This window comes from Protomyctophum parallelum (genome assembly GCF_964188405.1).
Source record: "Protomyctophum parallelum genome assembly, chromosome: 12".
Classification (NCBI taxonomy): Eukaryota; Metazoa; Chordata; class Actinopteri; order Myctophiformes; family Myctophidae; genus Protomyctophum; species Protomyctophum parallelum.
In genome coordinates, this window is record NC_139712.1 from 39,222,263 (window position 1) to 39,242,323 (window position 20,061).

The following is a 20,061-nucleotide window of genomic DNA, read 5'->3' on the forward strand; positions in this document are numbered from 1 at the left end:
CTGTGAATGTCTTTTTAATGCATTACGCCAACGGCAAAAAATTAAATAAAACAAGGACAAACTGTCACGCTTATATCAGTATCCTTGACTTTGTGTGCTCTTTGGGGGCTTTTATCACACGCTATAGTTGATAACTTTTGTCCTCATGTCCTTGTGCAAGGTGGCTTTCTGGGCCAGCGACAAAGATGATTTAGTATTGTCTTAATGACTCGGGTTGTATTTTGTCTCAGCCGAGGCCATGGATGCCGGGAGGTCTTGGAGGACACGGGGAGCGAGGTAGTGTAGGAGAAGAAGGTGATTTATCTGGAGCCTCTGGGGTAAGCTGAGCTCTCCATTTTCCCTCTCTCCCACCCAGTACATCTGACACTGAGCTTCCTTTACCCCTAGATCTCTGACTCCCATAGATTGCGCTGCAGGGAGAACTGACCTGGGAAAAGGGCCAGGATAAAGACTTTTAGTACTGTTCTATACCTGACAGCCTCGAGTGCAGCCACTGTAGATAATTGGAACAAATATGCATGAAGACAAGGCAATATAAGGAGAATATCATGCAGTGAGCAAACTTGTAACATATTTAGTTTTTGTATTTTTGGTTATGCACTATATGATGATAGTGATTGCTCCATGCACTTTGATAATCTTTCCAGCAATTCTCAAATGTAATGTGCCATATCACGCCATTGATAACAACATAAATATCAATACATTTCCATGGTAACAGAGACACTAGTTTGTATTTATGTTGCTTTCTTAGGTGTGTAAGGAATCTGTGCTTTATAAACTCTTAAGTTTTCACCGTTAAATGTATGTTTTTAGATTTGTTAAACAACATAAAACAGTGGCCAATTAGGTTAACACTAAGAGGTAGAAATACAGATTAGTAGTAACATTACCTCTGGATGCCTACTGTATATTCCCCATCGGTGCTGTCGGGTAGAAAGTCTAGAATGTCCAAACCGTTACTTTTCAGGAAATAATCTGCCTTTCAATGTAGATGGTATTTAGTCACAATGTCTTGTTAATACTTGTTAATCTAATGAATAATTTAATCAATGGAAACGTTGATTAAATATTTATATAACCCACAGACAGAATTGGCCACATTCAATCTTGCGTCCCTATTTTGGGCTTTATAAAAAAAAAATGGAGATACAAGGTTTTTGCCTAATGGCAAAGATATTCATCTAAAAACATACTCTGTGCTGATATAGATGACTTATTCATGTATGCAGTCAGTCCTGGCCTCGGGCTGTGTATATACCCGTGACACATAATGATAGATAAAGTATTTTTCCTGCTTCTTCCCAAGAACAAGACTCTTGTTTTGCCTTGACGTTTCTGCCTTGTAGCCCGCAGTGCCTTGGGATTTGGTTCACATAGGTCCCAGACTTATTAGGGCTCACATCTTGATAACCTTCCCTGTAGCCAACTGATGGCCAGAGCAAACTTGTCGACGTCTAATGATTGGTATGTGTGTTAGACTAAAGCCACAGACCATATGATGAGGTCAGACACTGCCTTGTCCAGGCAGGCAGCACTGTTCTGTGTAAATAATAATAACAATAATATCTTGGATTTATGTGGCGCTTTTCTAAGCACTCAAAGACTCTTAAAGATTACAGCTCTATACGATTTGTTTCGATTGATGATGTCCATTTTACAAGGGATTGTGGGAAGGTTATGAGGATCACTGTTTGTGGTTACGTTAACATCAAGAGGACAGCTTATGGAGGCCTGTGTGTAGGGCTTTAATATCTTAATATGTTTTGCATTACGTTGCTTATCTTGTGCATATTTGCTTCCCCCTGGGAGGTGAATATGCTTGCAGATATCCTTGAGTGCTGCCTTGGTTTTTTTTATTTCTTTTCCAGCCTTCCGCTTTGGAATGTACATACTTGAGGATTCGTTGTGATGAGATAAGGAAAATCAGTATGGGAGACACTACAGTATAATAACCATGGGTGGTGAGATTTCAATCAGTGCTAGAACCTGGAAAGATAACGATACAAAAATATTTTGATTCAAACTTTTAATTGGTCATGAAGGAATACTGTAATAATAATAATAATAATACATTTTATTTATATGGCGCCTTTCAGGTCACTCAAGGTCGCCTAACAAAACAGAAAAATACAAAACAATAAAGCAAGTTTAAAAATACAGCAAGTTTAAAAAAAAAACACACAAAAGGCCTGCAGCAGACTTCTACTCAAGGTGGGAGTAGGCTTGTCTGAAAAGGTGAGTTTTGAGGTGGGATTTGAAGGTGGGGAGTGAGTCCATGTTTCGGATGTCGGGGGGAAGGCTGTTCAGTCATTCAGATAACGATTCAAAGGTATGTCCTGTGACCTGGAATGCGTGTCATTTTGCTTTGGCATAGTTGTTCTAGTAATCTAGTGGTTTAGATGCTAGGTTTCTCTCTCCCTGCTGCTAATAAACAAATGGCCTCTCTCTGTGCTCTGCTTCATCCCAAATGCGCTGCCAGCATTTAGCCTTCCCAATGACAGACTCAGAGGGGGTCGACCCTCTGCTGTGTGTGTGTGTGTGTGTGTGTGTGTGTGTGTGTGTGTGTGTGTGTGTGTGTGTGTGTGTGTGTGTGTGTGTGTGTGTGTGTGTGTGTGTGTGTGTGTGTGTGTGTGTGTGTGTGTGTGTGTGTGTGTGTGTGTGTGTGTGTTTTCTGTGCAAACCCAGCTTGGCTCTGTTTGAACTGGGCAGGCTAAAGGCTCATCCACTCTAATATATTGCCCCCACGTCAGGCAGGAAGGAGCAAACACAAATACCATGGGTATAAAAGCGTTTGGGCAGTTGTCTCTACTCTCCAGGAAGTGAGGAGAGGAGAACTGCTTCCATATATTTGTAAATGCAGAACTGGATATTAGAGGCTGTCAGGTTGCGAGGATAGACAACTCCCAACCCCCCGCTCTATTCTTTCTAAAATGTCTAAATGGAATAAATGAACATCTGCAGTAGAGAGAGTGGAGATCAGAATCGTAACGTTTCTGCGTTAAGAATTGCTTTATTTCCACTCTGATGCACGAGTAATGCTTTTGGCCTATGCCCTTCACAACTCTAATACATATTATTTAAATGCACCTGATAGTAAGTGTTTCTGTCCGCAGCCCTAGGCTCAGATTAAGAGAGATGTTTGGAACTTGACCCTGATTGCCTTCCATCGATTCCGGTGAACCCAACTGCAGTGTTTGCCTCAACTCCATTCGGACTGAAGAGGATGCTTTATGACGAGAGGGATTTGGTCAGAGTGGCTCGGCTAAAGTGTCATGCTCTACTAATCCCCCAATGGCACTGACTCCTCAAAGCCAGGTCAGAGGTCATCGGCTCTTCCCATAGCTCATACCGTTTGCTGGGGTCAAAGCGTCTGCGAGAAACAATGTGGTGGCTTTTAGGTGGAATGGGAAACGTTTTCAGGGTCTTAACATGGAACATTAAGCAACGCCCACAAAACCACCATATTGCTTAGGGATTATTATCATCATCTTATTTGTTCTATTTTTAGCTATAAGTAAACGTCGTTTCTATTGCTTCCCAGATGGCTCCTATGGCTGAGCTGAGACTAGGGCATGGCATGCCCTTGACAGTGACTCCACATGTTTGGCTGTTGCACAGCCCCCCCCCTACACACACACACACGCAAGCAGAGAGAGAGAGAGAGAGAGAGAGTGAGAGTGTATCTGTGCAAGTCGTTGTGTGCCTTTGGAGTGTATCGACCCTGTCAGTAAAACCCTGTGCAACGCATAGCTCAGTCCTAAGCGTTTCATGTTCTGGCATCTATTTATATAGGCTGAGTGTTCTAGTCATACGTTGATGTTAAAGCCATTTGACTTCCTGTTGATTCATAGTCATATATTTGTGGTTATGTGACTTACGTCCAGCAGCTTTAGTGAGCTTTGTCTTAAATTTCAAAATGAGGTTCTGATTTCCATTTGGCTCGTAATACTAGCGGAGACAGACATATGTTTGACATGGGACACCATTGTGTAATGTCAGTGCAGAAGATGCCAAATTCCTGGGTGCCTTTTAAAGAGCATCAGATTCATATTGGTGTGATATGAACAGCACACAGAGTTTTTGTTGTTTCTGTTGCCCTTTCTGCTGCAGCTCTGTAACCAGTTTCTTAAAATAGGATGCAGGACTAGATTCTGGATTACTTTTGACACGGTATGCATGATCGAACAGGGCATGTTAAGGGCCCCCTGTTACCATGTTGCTAAGCTAGGCTTTCTCCTCAGTCCATCTTTTTTTATTTTCACTGAGCAGTGACTATCCCATGGATCATGAATCAGTCACCTAGATAGGTCTCCCACCATCTGTGATTTGAATCCCGGTACTGAAAAACGGATTCCATGTATACCTTGGGAAAAGTTTGGGAAACTGAATGAATGGATTTGTGTACTTAACTATAAGTGGAGACCTGTGAATCCCTTCCCCCCGGGAAGCCAGGCTCACTTACAACCCTGCACAAAAGAAACAAAAATACCTAAGTATAGAATAATGGAAAGAGCTGGCGGGTAAGATCTACTAGCGTACTGTAGTTATGGGGGTGTCTGCCTGGGTGGTGTAGAGGTAGAACAGTCAGCCAGACGTCACAGAGACCTGGCTCTGCTCTCTGACAGTGGTGCCTAGAGTTTGTCTGGGCGCTCCATCAAACACAATAATTGCCAGTGTTCGCGGGTGAGAAGCCGGCAGGCGATTGACTGCACTAGCGACTGTTTGGTCAGGGCACTGCTGCCAAGTAAAAGGAAGGCGACTCTGTGTGTATCGGAAGGGGGCATGTGGATGTTTACACCAGTGGTTCTCAACCTGTGGGTCGGGATCCCCAGGGGGGTTTATCTCCTTCAACTGTCACAGTTCATCACCAGGTTGTTTTAGGCCGACCTTTCTACCTTTTCCCTGCAGGAGTCCATCCTAAAGCGACCTTTGGGATACGATCCTGGGCCATCCTGAACACATGCCCCAGCCATCGAAATCGGCTGTTGCACTTGGTCACCCTGTGTAGCTCTTCGTTGCATATCCTCTCAGGACAGAATATTCGGCAGATTTTCCTGAGGCATCGATTGTGGAAGGCATCTATCTTCTTCATATCCTCTGTTGTGACTCACCAACATTCAGATCCATACAACAGCACTAACTTCACTGTTTAGAATGTCAAATAGATTGGAGCCTAACAAAAACACTGTGAGCCTTTTGTGTTGCATTCTCTTTGCTGACAAGATTTCCCAGTTATGTGAACTCTTCTACACATTCAAGAATGTGCCCGTTCACAGTGATTGGTGCACCTGGAGTGGAATTAATGTGCATCACTTGTGTTTTAGATGCATTGATGTTCAAGCCTGTTTGTTCATCAAACGTGTTAAGTCTGTCAGTTTTCTATATTTTGAGGAGAGCACTGCAAGGTCATCAGGGAAGTCAAGATCTTCGATTTGGGAAAACAGTCCACTGGAAGCCCCTGAGTCTGTCTGCTGTTGTCTTCCTCATAACCCAATCGATGGCCATCAAGAAGAGAATGGGGGACATGATACACCCCTATCGCACACCAGACTCCACAGTGAACACTTTAACATCACTGAACACGAAGTGACAATAGAACAACCCCATCAGTGAGACCATTTTATTAGGAATTCACGGTGCAGGCTGTCAAATGCTTTCCGGAAGTCGATGAAGTTGATGGGGCGTTCCATTCTATGCACTGCTCAAATATATTTTTCAAGGCAAAGATCTGGTCTGTGCACCCGCTCTCTCTTCTGAATCCTGCCTGTCCTCTCGGTCTGATCTACACCGGAATCAATTCCAATTGCCAATTAGGATCCTGCAGAAAACTTTTAATGGTATCCTGCCTGTCCTTCTCTCGGTCTGATCAACACCGGAATCAATTCCAATTGCCAATTAGGATCCTGCAGAACACTTTTAATGGTATCGACAGCAATGTGATCCCTCGACAGTTTTGGTGGTTTTGGACTATTAGGCCCTTGTCCCAGTCTCCTTCTCCCAGATGTCTCTGAAGAGGTCTGCGAGCACCTTGCTCGGATTTCAGCATCTCTGATTGTATTGAGTGATGCCGCAGCTTTCCCACACTTCATGGCAAAGTTGAGAACCACTGGTCTACACAAACCCCTGCAGGCCAATAGTGGGGGCAGCGACAGGGACTCCATAGTACACATGGGAGGATTGGTGGCGAGTGGTGACAAAACAATTAGTGTCAAAAACCACAGGGAGTTGCCTGAGGTGCTTTCCCTGGGAATGTTTATCTAGGCTGTAGCATTTTATGATTGGTTTTAATTCATTCAGCATCCAGTTTTGATTTCGCCATCAGCTTGAGCTGTGCACGTTATGCAGCAAGGGATTCATAAAACCGTCAACATATTTTTATATCTCTCTCACTCTCTTGAGTGTACAGTTTCAGCACGTCCAACACCAAGCTAAACACATTCATCACAGTGTAAAATGAGACATAATTTTCCGTACTTTGAAGAATTCCAAATGAGCCCTCAGAGTTCAGCTTCAAAATTGTTTACTTGTTACTTGTCGTGGAAATACTAGATTTGAACCATACTGTCTATACTGTCCACACTAAACTCTGGCTTTAATTAAGTAAGCTATAGTGAAATCCAAAGTGTACATTTACTACATTATGTCTACTGAGTACTGACTTGTTTTTTCATACACAACCCTCTCCTTTCTTTAGTATTGATAAAGGTCCCATGGTAAAGTTTTGACATGACAGCATTGCTGTGGTATAGTAGAACTGCATGCAAACAAAAGGAACGTTACACAACAATTATTTATTGGACAAAACTACTTGGGGAGAAATAGCCAGCTTTTTCCTGCTGGAGTGAGTCAGTCAGTCAGTCAGTCAGTCAGTCCCATACAGTATATGCACATGACCATATATGGGCATAGCGGTCGGTTCTGTGGCTCTGGACAACCGGATGTCTGTATCTGTCAGTCCTTGTCAATTTTATGCCCATATATAGAGATCACTGATGTCATCAGTATATGCCCATATGTGGGCAATTTGGGCATGCCCACTTATTTGCTTACGGCTGCTGATGCCATGACGACCCATTGAAGAGTGCTCAAGCGCTGTTTTCTGCCCCCTCAATGACGCCATTCTGCTAGTCTACACCACTCTGGGTTAGACAACACACTCCATAGGGCGTAGCTGCATTGGTAACTCTTTATATGGTTATGGCTGTATCAGAGTGATGTCAGAGGTCTGCCCGTGCCCGCCCACTGGCGTGGCCGCCCACCCGCCATCCTCTTAGCCAATTTTATATAATAAATCACGCTCATGTGTGATTTATTGTCGTCCTACATAATCATGAATCACATTCCGTGCTCAGCCAATCAAATCATCACTATGTGGTACACACAAACACACAAAACTGGGCATAGGAAGGGCTTCCCCTCTCTCATTCTGTCCTCGAAGAGTGAGGCTTGTCACCTTTCTTGATGCAGGACTCCACGCTGTATTTCTGTATGAGCACGTCACCCACGGGACACAGAGTGTGTATTTCTGGATGAGCACGTCACCCACGGGACACAGAGTGTGCCAGTGTTGCCCCTAGTGTTACAATGGCTTCACAGCACCCTTATCAGATTCAGTGTCAGTGGATTGTGGGAGTTCAACAGGCTCATGAACAGCGGGGGAACAGAGAGGCTTTTCATCCTCCCAGCCTCAGGGGGAACAGAGAGGGCTTCAGATGGACGTTCTGCACCAGGGCCAAATAGACCACTTTTTCCTTGTATTCGTCTCAATTCTCGGATTGAATTACCATTTAGGACTAATGAAACCTGGACTAAGACTTGCATTTCCAACGTCATATTGTGGTTATTTTAAGCCACATGTCTCATCTAATAGACCCCCTCCTCCCCCCCCAAAAAATACATTAATTTAAAAGAAAAGACTATACTGAGCGAAAGGCTTCATGCTGTTATCATGGAGACATGGTCCAGTGCATGGATGATAATTAAAGCAGACCAAGGAAGTTCCAGACCAGACCTTTGTACGTAGTACTATTAACTTTATTAAAGGACCACTTCACTACTTTTCAACCTGTTTTCATATAATAGGTCTTCACTAATAATGATGATAAAATGGCACCATTTCTTTTTCAACTCAGTCTGTGTCTCATAGGAGGGCTGTGTGGGCTGCAGGCTTTCTAGTCTTGAAAAGTTGAAAAATGGAAAATGGAATGTTTAAAAGAAATCTGCCTAACGATGATGTCACTGGTGGACGGGTTTCTGAACTGCCTACAGCCCTCCTATGAGAAACAGACTGAGTAGAAAAAAATGGTGCCATTTTATCATGATTATTCGTGAGGAGCTATTATATGAAGATAGGTTGAAAAGTGGTGAAGTGGTCCTTTAAGTATTATTGACTTTTTTATGTTTTCTATTGCTTTCACTCTTCCAGCCCATCATGTGGCGATTCCATGCCTTGCCTTGGGAGAGAAGAAGAGCGTTCACTAGAAGGATATTCAAATTCCTCTCCTTTACTCTCCCCTCATGCTCGCCAGAACATGTATGCACTGAAACTGCTTCATCGCTGCTGTGTGATCGCTCTCCTTTTTCTACATCTTCCCATCTAGTTTTCCTCTCTTTCACCCAGACACTGTGCCCTAACATGCAGCACAATATCTGTGGACAATGAGTTAGACAGAGCAAGAGAGATTATGGATGTATGATGGTGGCAACAATATGAGGGAAGGAAGTAGAACTAGATTATCCTCCTCCGTGACTATCTGTGTATCAAGAAAGAGACATGACAACAAGATAAAAGATTGTCAAACTTATTTGTTTAAACTCTGTTTTGAAAATGTGTGCGTTGTTGGGGCTGTAACATTGCAATGTCTGCAACGATATGTATGCAATGATAAGTTTGTTTGTTGAGTCTCTGTTTTGAAAGTGTGTGTTGTAATGTCACAATGACATTGGTTATGTGTGATGTTGATAGGTCCCCGGCTATCAAATTATCTCTGCTTCTTAGGCGTATAGCCTACAGTAATTCGTAGCCAGTTCTTTAGGTGTAATAAAGAATATGGTTTGTCTGTATGTGTGTATAGAGCATCGCAGTCCCGCCCCCTTTCATGACGACCCCAGCCCCAGGAAATCATTTCCAATGCAATTTTTCCCATAGACATTTCAAAAAGACCTTTTCTTTTTTTTAATATATATATATTTTTTATCCCACGATTTTGTAACCCATTTTTCACCCCTGTGTCAATCATCTAATGTGATCCTGGGCTCTACACACCCTCCACCAACCTAGTCCCCATATATGGGGGACAAGGGGAGAGCAACGGACTTGAACTCATGCTTCCTTCATGCCTGAGTGTCCAAGTTGCTCCTTTACACCTGACAGGGGGGAGTTTCCCTGGTTGGACGTAGCGCGTGGAAGGAACACGTTATTCCAACCAGTTCCTTTCCCCTCCATCAGGCGCCCCAGCTGGCCAGGGGGAGATTGATTATTGCTCACTAGGTGGTAGCATAAGCACACCTAACCTGTGCCACCCGTCCGCTCTCACGCTACAATCCTTGTTTCATTTCCGGGTTATCAGTGAGGTGGGGGCTGTTGTTGTGAGGACATTGATCGTTAGCCGTAAGCTCTGATGCGCCATCCTGTGAGAGGGTTATCTAATAGTCCAATAAACAGGCTGTACACTTAAAATTATGGATTCACAAGATCTGGCATTTATTGATTGCCCACAATTATCCCAAATTGAATGGTCATGTGATATACATGTGAACAGCAAAGACATATATGAAAGCAAATACGACCTTTTACGTCACGAATTCGGATTCGATCATATCAGTCCACAGATTTGGGGGCCCCGCGAAGCGCAGGCCAGAGAGGTTGTCTGACCCGGAGAATTCTGACGTGTCACTCTCTGCCCTGACAATATATACAGTAGCAATCTCTCACTCACTGAAGTGACCTTGCATGCGCACAGCTCAGGCGGCACACTCTGAAAGTAATGGTAACGGCTTGAAGGGTCTACTTTCCCCCACCAGCTCATATACCCTTTAGCTCTCGTCATAAACGGTTACATGTTCGCAGCAATGCAAGACAAAGTCACAAATTATTTATGATCGTCGGGATGTGCGACAGCTCACCATGGACAGTGCTCAGATGCTTAGAGATACAAGTCTATGAAATCCTGTTATAATGGAGCCTCAATGGAGCTGGATTTAAAAATCCCATAGCTGGTGAGGATGGAGGCTCTCCATAGCAACAGGAGCAATACTAAAAGGTAAATTGAGGTTGCCACTTTCATATATTATACGGGGGGTTACGAACATGTATGTAGGTGGCACCTTTAGTACCCTAGCCTAAGGGTAGGGGGTACGATTATAATCGTAGAAAGCAGAGAAAAAGTTACATTTAAAATGAGTAAAATGAGTAATACATTGTTACGGAGTAGTTCTGTAATCAACAATAGCTGTGTTTGGATGAACGTGCAGCAATGGGAATAAAACAAGTGAATGACATCAAGATTCGAAACTGCTGTTTCTTCTGATACTAATCCTCTTATTTTGAAGTCTGATAGTTAGTTACTTACTACTTGACGGTGCCGGTGCTAGGGGAAATCAAAGCTGTGGTGGATTAATGGATTATGTTTTAGGATCGCTCATATGAACCTTTTTACCAAAGCATACACCATGCAATATGGAAACTACTGATCTTTCAATCATCCATTGCAGCAGTGGTGAGTCTCATGGATTGTTGTTCTGCTTTATCTCTCTGTGTTTACTTGGCCTCATGATCTCCTCCCTCTGTTGCTACGTTACTACGCGTTTGTCTTAGCCAAGCCCACACCTGTTGTGGTATGATAATGAAGGGGAGGGTATGATTTAGTTTTTTGATTAGCACTTTTCAAAAGGTTTTATATTTAAACTCCAGGAATAAACCCTAAATACAAATGGAAAACATAATTTAATTTGCACACACCCAGTGGTCTAATGAAGTACTGTCACCTCATAGATGCATGAAAAGCAGAGAAAATACAAAGATTGTGGCACCCCATCCTTAATGCCTGGAGTGTTAATGGTGAATTGTTGGAATAAATAAAGAATGCCGTTTCGGTTTGGTCAAATGACTATTGAGGCATAGACTATCACCAGACTATGACATGCACGCAAGCAGCCAACCTGTATAACTTACTATCGATCACTAAAGATTGGACATGGGAGGCCACGCTGTTATTAAACTGTCATGTTTTTTGTTTTTCTTCCCCTCTCAGTTATTTTTCCTTCACTTTCCTGTGGTGTCTTTCTGAGGCCAGGGGGGAGGGGGGGGGGGGTAGTTACTTGGAAGTGAAAGGCAGGAGGCAGGACCCCCTCATCCCCTTTCATGCATATTCAAGTGTGTACGCACGCGGGCACAGTGGCGCACACACACACACACACTCTGAAAGGCAGCTTGGCTGGCCATCAGGGGTTCCCCGCTAAAGGCTGATCCTGGACAGGAGAGCGGCTCGCCAGCCAAGCAGGACAGTTACAAAGTGGAGCAGGGGTGGCCCCGCCATGTCTGTGAAGATCTAAGTCTCTCTCTCTCTCTCTCTCTCTCTCTCTCTCTCTCTCTCTCTCTCTCTCTGCCTCTCTGCCTCTCTGTCTCTAAGCTGTTTGCATTTTATTCACTGCACCAGCTGAAAGGTACACAGAAAAAGCCCTTTTCTTTTATGCTTCGCTTTCTGTTCCTCGTTCCTTTCACTTTTCACATTCTCTGACTCTGCTCCTTTCTGACAGCAGATTCAAAGCCCTTGTGTACTGTGTACCAAAGGAAATTATGTGCTTAATTGGATTATTAGGGGTTTTCTTTTAAATGGGTGCTCACTGCTCTCTCACACTCTGTGTGTGTATTGGGCCTGATGTTGACAGACTTTTAACTGTTCATTTACACGATTACTGTCTGTTTGAACAGCATTCACACCAAGGTAACGGTAATGCTGAAACTGGCCCTGTATGTGCTCACTCTCTCCCACTCTGTTTCGCATGCTTTCTCAGAGATAATGGTTAAATAAATGGTTAAGATAAATGTAATTTAGGAGAAAAAAAACGAGCCTGTCACGTTGGGCATGAAAGCTGTCAGAGATCTGTGCTGGCCATCAACTTGAACGTGGCCACTTGGCCAAGGTTAATACAGACACAATGCTGTCCAAACACGCAGGCATCACTGGAATTTGCACCTGCCTGAGACCAGTCTCCTGTGATCGGCCTACGCCATGGAGAGGCGGACCTTTCTGTCCATATCTGCGCAGATTTGCATTCCTTAAAGATGGAGTGCCACGATTTTTTTCCACCCTAAAACATGATAATCAGGTATTATTAAAATATAAGGTGGAAGAACTCTTTCCGAAAAGTGTACAGCATTTGTTAAAATCATGCTTTTAAGTGGACACGCCCACCAGTTCATTAAGTATGCCTGGTTTGCCTGGTGGGTGGTGATGGGTGGTGATCCACCTGAACTGAAGCCCACAGCTGTAGTTGTATGATAAAGAAGGAGGGGTTAGGGGAGGGGCTGATAGTGTGATGTCACTATATTGCTGTTTACTTCATTGGCCCGTTTGACTGTCAAGGGTTCAGCCTCCAGGAAGAAACCCTAAATACAAAGTTAATACACCATTGCACATAAAAACAACTCCAGGGTGTCTAATGAAGTACTGTCACCTCATAGACACATGAAAAGCTGGAAAAATACAAAACTTGTGGCACTCCATCTTTAATAATGTACAGGAGAAATGGGGGGGAGGAGGGGGAGAATCAGTTAAAATATGTGAACATGGGGCACGTCCTCTGAAAATGAAAGAAAAGTAGCTATGATTGTTTCAATTGACTGAAGGCAGACAGATTGGGAATTGAGGAAAAGGGTCACGAGGATAGTTCTGAGAATGTTTTGGCAAAGCTTCATTGCGGCTATAGTTGGAGGTGATCAGAATCAACTTTATTGTCACATCACTAGTTTACAGGCAGTGGTGTCATGCTCATTGCACGGGATCCCACGGCGTGGTACTAATTATTTTTTTACATGCATGCGCACGTACGGCGCGGTGCTCGTGTGCACGCTAGAACGCGATCCACTACATTCAAGAGACGCACCAGGCACCAAGTACCCAAATCGCCCAGTGATCACTTTCATAACGGGTTTACTGGCGGTGAGCACGCCCCCCCCCCCCCCCTAGATTCACGATGTGTCAAGTATCCAAATCAAATTCTATTTTTGATCTATTTTTCATAACAACAGGTTTAACTGTGCAACACAGCAGTATGGCTCCAGTACTGCTTCTGCGGTGTTCTGTCTGCACGCAACGAGAATGCTGCCTATTCGTCCACAGCAAACCTTTTAGTTTCGCTACTGCAAGATGTCTGATTATTTTAAGTCTACTTTTGTGTTTGTGTGTCTAAAACTATCATACACTACTAGGGCTAGGCTAGCCTGAGCTAACGTGTTAGGTTTCTGGTCTAGAGGGGCTGATTGCGCACGCCCTGATTGGATCTCACCGATCTGTCCGTCACCCCCGGCCCCTCCTCTCCCCCCTAGTGCAGCGCTACGTCACATCATTTGGAGCGACGCCCACCCGGAAGGATTGACTCCCACTTTTAGACCAGAGCGGCCAATGCGTTCCTCCAGGCTTTCAATTTTTGCACCAACAAAAATGAAAGCCTGGTACCGAGGCTAGGGCTAGGCTAACAGTTGTTCCGTGCGCATGCACAGATGTAGGGAAAAAAACACCATTACACCACTGTTTACAGCCAGGTGATGAGAGGGTCTGGGATATACGAAGGCAAAAGGGGGTGTACTTGCAGTACTTTCATGCAAAATGTGCTTGTACAGTATGCTGTGTGACCAATCTGCATGCCCGCATCACGGATGACCCAGCGCCTGTGTAGTTGTTTAGTGGCGGGACCCTGCATGTTACTGCTTTCCCTTCCAGGGTGAGGGGGTGAGCTGCTAGGCCTGGGGCTCAGATTTTATTTTTTTTTATTTTTAAACATATGTTTATTCATTTTCTTTACAGTACAAAAAAGTATTTTCAAAACAATTGACATATATTTTTCCCCCCCACATCCCCATGGCAGCACAAATACAAACAAAATCTTATCACGAAATGTTTTGACAATAATAAATACAGAACAAAATAAATAATAACAAATAAAAATAACAAACATAAATAAATAATAACAAAACGAAAAATAAAACACATTACATACAGTTAAACAAACAAATGCCCAATGTCCGTCACAGTTCCCTACCCCCACCCCACAGCTGACTACTCAGTTAACCATACATCCAAAGAGGGGCTCAGATTAAAAGGCCCCTCTTCCCACCCGCGTGCGAATCACAAATCATGCGGAGCCACTGTGCTTCCTCTGCCCAGGAACCCAACAAACACTCAGTTAAAATAGCCGCAGCCACAGCCCTGGGTTTTCATCTCGCTGGGCACGGAAAGCCGAGTTTGTATTTTAATTAAACAAGCGTGTGTGCCAACATTGACATGTGGAAGTCACTGCTGCAGTGAATTCTGTACTACTGTACACTTTCTTTTAGCCAGCTCTTTTAATTCTAGAGTTAGTGCAATCTGCAAGCAAAGCTCCTAGTAATTAGGCAGTTAGACACAGAGCTACCGTTTGTGAATGGGCGTAAACTGTGATTGACCATGCAGCTGTAGGCCTACTGTAGCATGCACACAGCAGTCTGCAGAAAGCTAATGTGGTGGAACAATTTATCTTAATACATCATGTTATCATCTACTCTGTGCACTTTGGCTCTATCCGCTCAACGCTGACATGAATTGTGTTCATATCACAGCCTTGTACCAGTTAAAGACCTCTGGGGGGAGGGGATAATTTAATGGCCTATCTGCCCCATGTTAAATCCTAATTCTCTCTCTCAACAGGCCCCTGGCGGCATGCTTTATGGGATTATATGCAACCAGGCATTTAGGATGTAGCACAGATAGATAACCTTCCTCCCTGCATACAGCTTGTTCCCCTTTCTCCTTATTCCTGCCTTTCACCTTCTCGCCTGAGAGGATTAAGTCAGGTTTCCGGACATGGAGCGCCGCATGGCGAGGATGAGACGTTTGAAAGGTCCCGGGGAGACTGGAAGGGACTTGGACTCAATTGCTGCTTTTCTCTCAGTGCGTTCTGGGGTCAAGACTTTTTTAAAGTTGACAAAGGGCCAGTCTATTTTTCACAGAGAATGTGAATATAAACAAAACAACTTTGTGTGCAGATTGCTCGGCTGTTACCGAGAGACAGAGTGGAGTCTGCGGAACGAGAGTCTACGGAGTGAAATGGCTATTTGTTGAATCGTATTATTGTTCAGTGGTGTGGAGACCGAGTGTGTTTGTGGCTCTGACAGAACTCTGCTCCAAGGTCAATGGCCTGCTCGACCAATATCATCTGTTCTATCTCTGGTACATCTTTTCTTTTTTGTACGCAAAACATCGTAACAATTGAAAACCGTGTCAGGGGCACAATAACAGTTCCAGTTCAAAGCCGGGTCAAGTTGAATTTGATGAATCCACCTAATTCAAGTTGTAACTGAGATAATCTTGGTTGGATGATCATTGTTTGATTGATTGATTTCTTGAACATGATCTGTGTTTATTGCATACTTTTTGTTTAGTTTTTGCTACAAGAAAGTATTGTTCAGGTTCATGTGTTTATCAATGCCTACAGCTTGAAACGACCCATACTGTACCTCTGGCCTGTATAGTAGCATTCTTTACAGAAACATAAAAATTCACCCAATGACAACCCCTCTCTCACATTGGCCTGTTTTGGACAGGTAATGAAATGTGTCTCCTGTGTGCATAAAGACCCACAAATGAGTTTAGTGGCCTTTGAACGAAACATGCAACGGTGTTGAACAGTCTTGAATTCTTCAGGTTTTCATGCACAAAGGCAACTTGTTTTTTTGTTCCAGTTCTGCTGGAGTTGGGCTAGGGGTCAAGGGTCACGACTGAGGTGCTGTGTGTCAGCAGCAGAGGGGACTCACAAAGCCTGTGGGGAATTATGGGCCAGCAGCTCCTAGTCCATTATTGGCATGTTGAGTTGCCCCCCCCCCCTTTGAATATCACGTCATGGGGTAACAAAAGACTCATGCAAGGCCTCTCAGTTCGCCCCCAACACACATGCATACTGTATACCTGATAGATAATTTCTATCTGTCTATATTTTATGCTTGATTGACCATTTCCTTTGACCTTTTGACCCTTTTAATCTGGTAGTGACTTCGCGCTGTTAGTGTGAATCACTGTCTCACTGTCTCCCTACATGAATTTGACCTCGCATGGCTATCTTATCAGCCGGGTGCCATAGCAACCGGGCCGGCACCCCCTTCCCTGACAAATTTATCCTTTGAGGCCTAGATAGACTTCTGTGTTTTGTATTTTTCCATTCCAGTACTTTTCCATACTTTGAGTACGTTACTCCTCGGGTCGTGCCACGTCGCTTTGTACGATCCTCCATTTTGTATTGTGTAAAGTATATATACCGGATTCCATTTTGGAAGACGGTAGAGAGAAACCATCCACCGACCCGGTCCCACGGGGCCGGGTTATCTGTATTTGATTGTAAATGCTGTGTTTTGTGAATCCATGTTCTATTTCTCTCTGAAACGATGATATAAAACGACTAAAAACCTCCCTCTGCTATGGACGTCTCTCTGTGGGGTAAAATAAGGTAATGTTTTTGGTTATGGAGTAATCCTTCCTGTTCATATTAGCTATTTACTTAAAGTATTTTGGTCAAAGCTAAAGTTAAGTATAAGTATTGTAACGGGATTACTCCTAAAGTATTATTGTGAGCCTTCCGGAGCATTTTGGTTCTGTTCCGGAGCAGCTCGCAGCTTCATTTTGCACTCTGCTAAACGAAGCTATTATCTTTATTTAGTTAAAGGGGTTTTTACAGTCCTCCCCTGTTATTTATCTCATGATAGGATAAAATTCCTATCAACTTGGTCCTGTTCGAGTCTCCTTTGAAGTGCGTAAGTCTAATTTATTTAATTAGCTGCTACCGAAAAGGCAAAAAGAATCACATAAGGAAAAAAATGTTCCTTCTTCCTTTTTTTTTTTTCCCCGAGAGCTCCGCTGATTTATCTTCAGAGGGGGTGGTTTTTGCTCGTTATTATCGCTTCAGGAACATTGGATTATCCTTTTGGACACTACCAGCTATGGGGTTCGTGAATGCCTTCACGAACTGGACCCGTGGACCACGCGTGTCCATAAGTCCGCACCATAAATCTGCTTCCTGAGATCTCCTGCGCTATTCTTGAGTTAAGTAATCTATTTGTTTTTGTGTTAAACTGTTATTATTGTTTAAAAGAAGTAGGACAGCTTCAGCGTTTATCTTATTTCTTTGAAAAATAATTATTCAGTGATTTGTGTGTGTCATTAGGGGGGGGAGGCAGTTTCTGTGGACGCATGGTACTGTCTCTCGCTATCTCTCTCTCTGTGTGTGGGTGTGTGTGTGTGTGTGTGGGGAGGGGGGGGGGACCTCTCTGTTCTTCCATTCTCCCTCTCCCTGCCTGTGTGAAAAAGTTTCCTGTTTGGAGTCATTCTCTGTGCCTGTGTGTGTGTGTGTGAGGGGGGGGGGGTGATCTTTCCTCCATGCTCTCTCTCTGTCTGTCTGGAAACGTGTCTGTTACGAGGTTTCCATTGTGAACGCCTGCTCTGGGTTTCTGTTTTCTCATGTTGCTAATCAATGTTCATTATAGAGGTCGAATTTCCGATATCTTGCCCGCATTTTACTGGAACATAGCTTTTCTGAAGTATGTGAGTAGAAGGCAATAAATTTATCGTTTTTCTACCTTTTCAAGATCTCGTTTCTGCCTTGAGTGTACACGAGGAGAGAGATGTAGATTTTGAATCATGAACATTCTTAGTCAAGTTGATAGTCAAATTAGTTCATATTTTTTATCTGGCATTTCCCCTTGTTTGCCATGCATAGTATCATAATAATCTGTGTTTCCGGCCCTTTTGCCAGGTTGTATACGTCGGAGGGAGGCTCGGTAGACTTTTCAGTGACTCTTCACTATTTTTCTAGTATATGCAACAATTTAGATTTAATACAGTGTACCACTAGTGTCTCAGATTAGTGTGCCAACCTCTGGAGCGGACGTGACTGCCGCTATTTGTTGTAAAGGTGATTTGTCTGTGTGCGGCAGTAGTCAAGCCACGGGCACATAGCGAGTCATCGTAATGTTTCGAGGCGTCAGTGGTTTGAAACATAACATGTATAGTTTAGGATTCAACGGTCGCAAACCTCTCTATCTAATTCCATCTCTCTCTCTTATCCTTTTTGAAATCACGAGTATTGATCGAAGCAGAAGACAGACACATGTTTGGTGGGTAAAATAGATCTCTTAGATACGGAGAAACTTGGGGGTCTACCGACAAATAATGATCTAGCTATCACTCTCTCTCTCTGACTACAAGAAGACAATCTCTCTCTAACTCTCTGTACCATGTGTTGCCAACGTAGGCCCACATGTTTGTCGAAGTTGAAAATTTGAAATATACATACTTTTTCTCTCTATCTAGATCTGTCTGTTTGATACATGTTATTTTTGTTTAGAACCAGTTTTGTTCATTTATTATTCTCCTGCCACTCGCCTGATAATAAACTGTGATATACGTATATTAAGATCAACACCTGTTGTTCTAAAGATGCTCTCCCTCCATAAAAGTTCAGTGATATAGATTGTGGCGGGTTAAGAGTGAGGTGAATAGATATATAATGTGGTTTTTCATGTCATTCACCAGTTTGTACTTTGTTTTTGTTCTGTTATCTACAGATAAAGGACTGCTGCAGGTGGGAGTTGGGGTCGGTGGACAGGCCGAGAATTTCGAAGCCCACAAATGCGATGGAGGAGAGTTCTCTCTGCGTCAAGTCTCTGAAAAGTTTGTGGTGGATTGTGGACTTCGAAATTCCATTCTTGTATACAAGGTTTGACACCAGACCCGACTCCCCAGTGCAGATCTGTCTAAATTCACTGGTTAGGCCCAACCCCAGAACAGTCTAACTAGTTGCCCATAGATTTCCCATTTGGAACAAATTTATTGAATTTTTTGTTTTCATGTTTATGTGGTTGTTGTTATTTGTTTGCTAATGTACGCTTTCCAAGCTACGTTTAATCACCTCCAATTGTATTACATTATTGTTGATTTCATTTGATTTTATAAAAAGGTTTTAGTCATTTCATATTTCCCCTAAATTGTCAATATAGGAACATTTCCTTCTACATTTTATTATTTTGGTTTTTATCATCATGAGTTCGATTTGGACTAGGCATTAATTCACCCCAGAATCACTTGATTCTATATCTGACCTGTATATGGTACTTAAGGGACTCCCAAAGACATTGTTGCGACATCGCGCTGGAGCGCATGCAGAATACCCCGTTTCCCCTCTCCAAGCTTTTGAACCTTGTCTGTTTGCAGAGATCGAGTGTATCTGTGAACCTGTCATTAGGGGGGGGAGGGGCGAAGAATCGGCTCCGACAAACGAGCCAAAAGAACTCTCGCAGATTCAGTTCTGACAACGAACTGATGACGAGCCAAAAGAAGAACTGCTCTAAAAATGAACATTCATGTGGTCAAATGACACATCTCGCCGGCCAGGTTGGCTGCAACGGTTTGCTGGGTTTGGTTGCCAGGCCCCGAAGATATCTTCATCACCATCATCATCATCAAGAGAGAAAAGCAATTTTTTCTCGTTCCCACAGTACCATTTAATTAAGGATTTTATGCCTAGTTAAGTTGAAATCATTGTGTTTTTTATTTTTCATTGCCATTCTGTTCCATTTTATCCATAGTATAAAGTAAAGTTTCCCCTGAGGTTTTGATTTTGTCAAAGGTCATATGATCAGTCGCGCATAAAATGCGATGGGTTTGATAGATAATTTCTATCTGTCTATATTTTATGCTTGATTGACCATTTCCTTTGACCTTTTGACCCTTTTAATCTGGTAGTGACTTCGCGCTGTTAGTGTGAATCACTGTCTCACTGTCTCCCTACATGAATTTGACCTCGCATGGCTAT

The 20,061-nt window shown here is 43.3% G+C and overlaps 1 protein-coding gene across 1 annotated transcript in view; it reads left to right on the forward strand.

The window, feature by feature from the left end:
- Positions 1-302: 302 nt before the first annotated feature.
- sulf1 (sulfatase 1) overlaps positions 303-20,061 on the forward strand; it is a gene marked incomplete at its 3' end in the record, with an annotated part of 72,021 nt that continues 52,262 nt past the window's right edge. The window contains exon 1 of the mRNA XM_083778532.1: positions 303-317. The remainder of the gene's footprint in view (positions 318-20,061) is intronic.